Source organism: Microtus ochrogaster, chromosome 15 (genome assembly GCF_000317375.1).
Source record: "Microtus ochrogaster isolate Prairie Vole_2 chromosome 15, MicOch1.0, whole genome shotgun sequence".
NCBI classification, from domain to species: Eukaryota; Metazoa; Chordata; class Mammalia; order Rodentia; family Cricetidae; genus Microtus; species Microtus ochrogaster.
Window position 1 is genome coordinate 10,232,574 of NC_022017.1, and position 7,361 is coordinate 10,239,934.

Here is a 7,361-nt window from a genome sequence, read left to right on the forward strand (position 1 = left end):
GGGATCCACAGCATTTTACTTTTACCATTAGAGCTATCCCATCTCCATCCATTCCAGGACTTGTAAGGTGATGCTCCGACCCTCAGTTGGAAGGGAGGACACCAAACCCTTTCTCTATACCCAGAAGCCTGCTCCCAGCTGACATCTTGGCTCAGAGATGTGGAAAGCCCTGCTGCTCCTCATAGAGACGGACAAATGAATATTTCCAAAGCAGGGCACTGGCTTCTTTGAGAAAGCTCCTGACCCTTGGCACACTGTCCAAGCTCTGTGAGTGGTAGAACAGACCTGGTAAAGCCAGGGGTTCAGCCACATCTGCCCCTGGTCCACCTTCCCTCATAGCAGCTCACTTGACTGATGGAGTCCAGGCTGAGAAACACTATGGGACTCTGTTCATGCACTGGGACTGCTGTGTCTCACTCCTCAGAGACAGTAACCTCTCAGTGCCCCACAGATCCTCTTCCTTGTCCCATCGCCCCAGAGACCTGTTCCACTTCCAGCTCTCAGCACAGGCTGCTATGGATAGAGCAGGCAAGATCTGGATGCATACACCCAGTCAGGAATCAGCCACACCGAACATGGAACTGGCCTCAAAGCGTGTGGCCCAGCATAGGGTGGGCACACAATCCAAGCTTAGACCTGGGGTCCTAAGAGAGCGCACTGGCCACTCTATGAGGAGGGGATGGGGGCAGAGTCAAGAGTGCCACAAGGACAGCAGAGAATGCCAGGGTGTCTCAGAACATGTCTGGTTGGAGCTTTACCATAGGAAGTGAGGTCTGGTGGACATGATTTGGCAGCTGGCCTTGGAAGGGTTCCTGGGTAAGGCCACAGGCAAGGAGCACAGGGAGGGACTAGGAGACTGATGGGCAGCTTAAGGCCAGCCAGGCTGAGTGGGTTCTATAGGGCTTGAAGAGGCTGTCTAAGAGAACAAGGAGGCTGCTGTGACAGGTGTATTACCCTCATCTTGCTATGATCACATTGCTTTGGCTCACGGTTCCAGTCCATCGTGATGGAGAAGGCATGGGCGGAATGCCACTCCTGGCAGTGGAAGTGTGTGATGGGACTGTTGACATCATGCTTCACTAGAAAACTGAGCGTAAAGTTGGAACCAGGGTCCAGGTGTGACCTCCAGGAGTCCACCCCTACCACCTGCTTCTACCAACTAGACCCCCTTTCCTGAAGGTTCCACAGCCTCCCAGAATAGTGCCACCAGCTGGCGAACAAGGTTTGAAACTGACCCTGAAGGGGATGTTTCAGATTCAGACCCTAACAGCAAGTGAGCCTGGGGGTGGGGGTGGTACCTTGCCCCCACATCCCCACATCTGCCCACCCTGGTCCTCACACACCTGCCTCCCTCACCCTGCTCTTCATGCTCCTCCACCCAACTCTTAGGTGGCAGGGAGGATACCATACCCTCCACCCTGGACCCTACAGCCTCTTCCTAACCGACACCTTGGCCCAGTGACTGACATGGCCCCCAGCCCCTTGGTGGGTCTGGATTACCCTGAGTCTGGTATCTCTGTTCCCAGGATCCCTGACTAAAGCAAGACCTTCTCTTGCTTCTAGGATTTTTTTTTAAGCCACCATGGGTTTTCACACTGAGTTTTAACCCCACTTGCTCCCCACACTGGCCAAGCAGTGAGCCATGTCTACTGCTTAGCGGCCCAGGGTAGCAATCCTGGAGGTGTTAGGGCTTTGGGAGCCTCTGGGTCTCCAGACCTGGGACATCCTGGCTTATGCTAAGGGAACAGGTACTGAGAGAACCATCTTGCCATGACAGGGTAGTCTGGGTGGCTCCTTGGAGCCAAATTCTCCTGTAAAAATTGTGTGTAAGTATTACCTGGGTACTGTGCTAGTGATGCCCATGTTCGAGGGTGACAAGGCCTTTCTCAGCCCAGATGTCCTCGACCCAAGCACCAAGGTGCCAGACAATCAACAGTCCCCGAAAGTCAAACGGAGACAGATGCTTTCGAATCCGTCCCCTCACAGACAATGGAGGATGTGGACACACCAGTGAGCAAAGAGAAAGCAGACATCTCCAAGGAAAGAGCAGGCAATACTCACTCCCACCCTGGGAGAGGAACCAAAGAAGACACTGTGAGGTACCTTGTTTGGGGGCTTTTCTTAAGAGTTATAGTTAGGACTACGCAAAGATTAGGATTTTATGGAGAGGTTTATCATGCAGACATGGCATAGGTCAAACCAATGGCAGGGCTCGTGGGCTCTGTGCATGCCTCTCTGGTCCAGCCTGGAGATAATTTTCATACTGCTTGCCCAACTGGGTGTGTTCACACAGAAAATCCCCCTTCTATCCTACCTTAGCCGCACTCACTTTGAATCTTGCGTCAGCCATGCCAAGCTTGACAGACGTTGCCAATCACAGAACTTGCGGGTAATGCTGGTCACCGACATTGGCTTTTGTTTGCTGATCATTGACAAAACTATTATCTCTTTACTCCCATGTTTACAAGACCAGATTGTAGTTTTACCATAGGCCTTTTTTCCTTTACTGCCTATAGACAGCTAACTCCTTATCTCTGGGTGAATCTTGGCCACTAGGGAAGCTTTCCCACCCAACCTCTGTATCAGTTACTCTATACCTTTAGAGTTGGGGGCCTAAGTTCCTCTTTTGGAACCTGGGCTTCAATCTTTTGGGGGGTATCTTTTAAGCTGGAAACCAGAAACTTACAGAATAAGTGAATTTTTCAGTTAATGATGGGTCTATGTTTATAGATGGCTCAGTCTGTAAAGTACTTTCTCTATATGCAGGAGGACCTAAGTCTGATCCTCAGAGCCACGAAAAATGCTGGGCATGGCAGCATGTGTGTATAATCCCAGCACGGAGACAGGCGGATGCTGGGGCTCGATGGCCAGGCAGTCTTGCCTAGCAGTGAGCTCCAGGCAAACGAGAATCCATCTCAAAAGAAATGGATGGTATTTCTGAACACAACATCTGAAGTCTCTGGCCTCCATAGGCAAACATACTCATGTGCACACACACACATGCGCACACACACACAGACACACACAAAAGTTAGGGAAGAAAGACGATGATGAGCAATAACTAGAATAATCCTGAGATTAAGGAACTCTTGGTGGCAAACACATGCTAATTGAGAACTAGGCTGGCCACTCAAAAGTGATCACAGAAGGTATAGTCACAGGCTTGTGAACTATCTCCCCTACAACTGCTCTCGCAAGTACTACCGGCCTACCACAATCTCATCAATGTCCCAGTCTCTCTTAGACACTTTCCTGTTACCTGAACCAGAACCGTGTGGCTTTCATGGGCTGCAGTCCAGCCTGACTATGAGCACCCAACATGGCATGGCAGGACTATGCAGACATTCAGGCAGGTAGCTCCTCCCCTTAGCTGGACATGCAGAGGCCTGAAGAACAGGCAGCTGGGCCGGCCACCTAGGCGGTGGGATTGAAGGTGTGTGCTACCACTGCCTGGCCTCTGTGGCTGACTAGTGGCTTAGCTCTGCACTCTGATCTTCAGGCAAGCTTTATTTGTTAGATCACAAGCAAATTATCACTACAAGGCTGTATCTGCCTTTTTCATTACTGACTTCCAGTAATTAATTCCCAGTAATTTCCAGTAAGGCTTGGGGGTGGTAAAAGTGTCATCGAAGAGGAGAGGAGGAGACTAGCGAAGAGAAATGGGGTCTGGACACTTTGAATGAAAGCAGTGAACTGAAAGCTAAAGCCAAGATTTCTTTTCACACCTGTGCACAGTGAGGGCCTGAGGGACCCACCTGACCAGTTTGTTCTATTGAACTTGAACTTGATGAAACAAACCGTCCTCAGGATCCTCAATACTTGGTCGCACCCCTTCCGGGCTGGACAGGGTACCCTGCTGACTCCAGTCACTCATGGCTCAGGTGGAATTAGGAGCCACAACTCAGGGGGAAGCCACGATGGGGTCTGTTATGAGGAGGGCCCAGTGCTGGTCCCAGGTGCTGTGTGACCCAGCTGTCCCTCCTGCCAGGCCCCAGGGGGTGCAGTTAAAGAACTAAGAGAGCCTCGGGGCACCTTCTGTCCTCTACCGGGGCCCAGCCAGGTTGGGGAAGGGAGTTGACTTACGGTACATTAACCCAACAGAACACGTGCATAGGGCACAAGGGGGAGGGTGGGAATAGGGGATGGGAGGTAGAAGGAGTGTGGGGGAGGAGTGTTCATAGGAGAAAAGCAGGAGGTTGGAAGTGTGGCCTGTTGGAGGTGTGGCCTGACCACACACATCATAAAAAAGCCTGGGTGGTCAGCCCAGAGAAAACTGAAGGCATGTCAGGGTTCTCATTACCACAGACTCCAAGCCCAGCTAGTCAGGCTAGGCTGTGCCTCCAATTCATTAAACCAGGGCCAGTAGGATGGTCCCCTCCTCCCGAGTCCTCCACAGCCTGTTGCATTGCCTGGGGCGCTTCTGCACACCTGGTGGCTAGTCCAGGTAAGAGACCACTTTGAAATGTGACTAGTCCTATGGTGTGCCAATGATGGTGTGCCAATGGATACGTGGACACCCCAACACAATGATGCTGAGCCTTTCTGCACCCGACCCCCACAAGTGCTTTGAGGGTGCTGGCTGGTGCTGTGGACAGTGACAGCGGCAGCCCTCTTGACTGAGGGCTATCTGCTCTGTGGCTGCCAGCAACCCCGTTTTCCTTTGGTTTTGAAGGAAGGCTGGAGGGCAGGACCACGCGGTTCCTGTTGGCATCTCTTCTGCTGTGGTCCCACCACCTTACTTTGCCCGGCCACCCTCTGGGTACCAACTTTTGCCTTTCTCCAGCAAGTAGGCTGCTCTCCCTGGGCATTGGGATGCCTGGGTGTGAAAGCTGGTGCAGGCCAGCTTCATCCAATCCATTCTGCTGTTCCCAGGACCTGCAGCAGCAAAGTCCTCAGAAGGACCTGCCAGGCTGCTCAGCTTTGGGACCTTGGACACTCTGAGCTCCTGTCTCCCCACAGCTTCTGGTGTTCCTGCAGAGCCCCAGGCCCCTTTTGTTCACAAGACAACTTCTTAGAGCTTGCATTGGTATTGGGATCCTTCCACAGCCCCGACCTTTCCTTCTGCCACCAGCCAAGTAAGCGCCTTGTCTCACTGTGGACAGAACTTCCTGGAAACACAGCACGCCCACTTGGCCACAGGCTGGCAAGAAAGTTAGTGATTGTAGAGAGGGTTGAATCTTGCAGGTCCAGGGCCTAATTACAAATTTTCTTGGGCTTTTGGGCCCTTTGATAGCCATTTATTATTGACCTCTGTATGTGACCCGGCATCTTTATGACAATCAGGGAAATTCTTTGAAATGTATGAACAAACCAACCCAGAGGCTAAATACCTCAACAGATCCTGTTTGAGGCCAAAACCTAAGATTTCCCCAGCTTTGCTTTGACTTTACCTGCTCAGTGTGTCCACCAATGTATCTAAAGAGTCTTGATTTATGGTTTTATTGTTTTGTTATTATTTTTAAAAAAGAACCCTCTATGGAACTGTTACCACATTGAACATGGTATTTGGAGTAACTGGAAGCTGTGGTCATACATATTTAGTTCCAGAATAAACTATCTTATCTCCATTGAGGTGAGAGCTGCCCTTTGGTACTGATATCATGGAGGACAGAAATCAAACATGAACAAGTTCCCCTGGCCAGAGGGGAGACAGAATACAGCGTTCCACTGACCAAACAGCTGCATCAATTGCCTGCAGAGAACAGCTGCATGACCAGAAGCTGAGCAGTCCCTGGAGCCAGGGTCTGGGCTCCTTTCTGTCCCCTCTCTGTCCTGCCCTCCCCAGTGTCATCTCTTGTAGAGAAGGCTGAAGCTGTCTTACTGCAATATAAAGCAAAGACTAACCTCAGGCAGGGGTCTCTGTTAAGCCCTAGCACCCATCCCCAAGTTTGTGAAATAGGGTCACATGTGAAAGACCCAAAGCATCCTGTAGTCCTCAAGGGGGCAAATGGCTGCCACTCCCACAGCTCAGAGTTTATTTGGGTCAGGACAGGTATGCCTGTAATTTCATAATTCTGCTGCCCACAGGAACGCGCAAGTCAGAGATGGGCCAGGCACTAAGGTCTGGGAAGGCTGGGGTTCCAGAGCCCTGTGGCGGACATGAAGGGACAGCTGGCCATTTTCAATAAGACTCTAAGAGGGCACAGCTGACCTCACTGAGAAAAACCTTTCTCCCCTGGAACCCTGCACTGCCCCATCAGGTCATCCGGGCTGCTTCAACCTAAAGAAATTATTTCTTCTTGGTGCCACCTCCACACATGCTCTGAGGGGCCAGAGCCTTCTTCTAATGTGGTCTGAGGTGCTGAGCCATGTCCTCACAAAGTAGGGCCGACAAGGGTCTGCAGGGCACGTGAAGGGCCACAGGCACCTCAGGCAGTCCCACTGTCTTATGGGGGAAATGCTACCCCCAAGACAAGACTTGCCTATGTGAGCTTGCCATGATTTGGGCATTCTCTGAAGAAGCCAAGCCCCTCCCCTTCCTAGGCTACCAGGCAGGTCAAAGACCCAGGTGCCTAAAGCTGAATCCATAACACCAGAGATGTTGGTCCTGGCTGCATGCATCCCACTTTCACTGAAGTTAGAGGACCCGCGAGGCAGTGTGCATGCTGTGTCGCTGCTCACCTTCCCTCTGCACTGAGAGACCCTACCCCAGCAATGCCTCACCAGGTTTGAGGTCAGCACGCCGCACACAGGAGGGGCTGACTGGGGGATTCCCAACACTGTCAAGTGTCACTGACCAAACAGACACATGGTGCCTTTTCCCTGAGTCTTGACTTGAAACCCTACCATCTTTGATGATGCTGGTAGGTGCTACACCTCTTTCCAGTGTGTCATTTGCTCCGTGTCCCTCAAGGTGTCTTTTCCTAATTTTAGTAAGACACCCATAGCAAAACATAGCACCCGAGCCATTTTCAAGTGTCTAGTTCAGAGGCATGAAGCCACTGGCGCCGCTATGCAAGCAAAGTCCTAACTTCCTCCAGGGCTCTTCCACCCTTGGCAACCACAGGCTATGAATGTGACCCCTCTAGGCTCTCCTATGACCGGAATCACACAGGGCTGTCTTTTTGTGCCTCGTCATCATGTCCTCTAGGTCCATCCCATTCCATGTGGCCTATTTGCCTTCTTCTTATGACTGCACAGCATCCCATTCGTGTTTTGTCTCTGTTGTGTGTTGTCGTGACAAAATGCCCGAGGCTGGGGCTCTGAGAAGAGAGGAGGCTTATCTAGCTCACAGTTCTTCAGGTTCAGGAGAAAGGCAGCTGCGTCTGCTTAACACTGGCAGATGGGATTCAGGAGAGGTAAGGAAGAGTCAGTCCTCTGAAAACCCAACCCAACCTTCCTAGCCAGGCAGCGGTGGCACA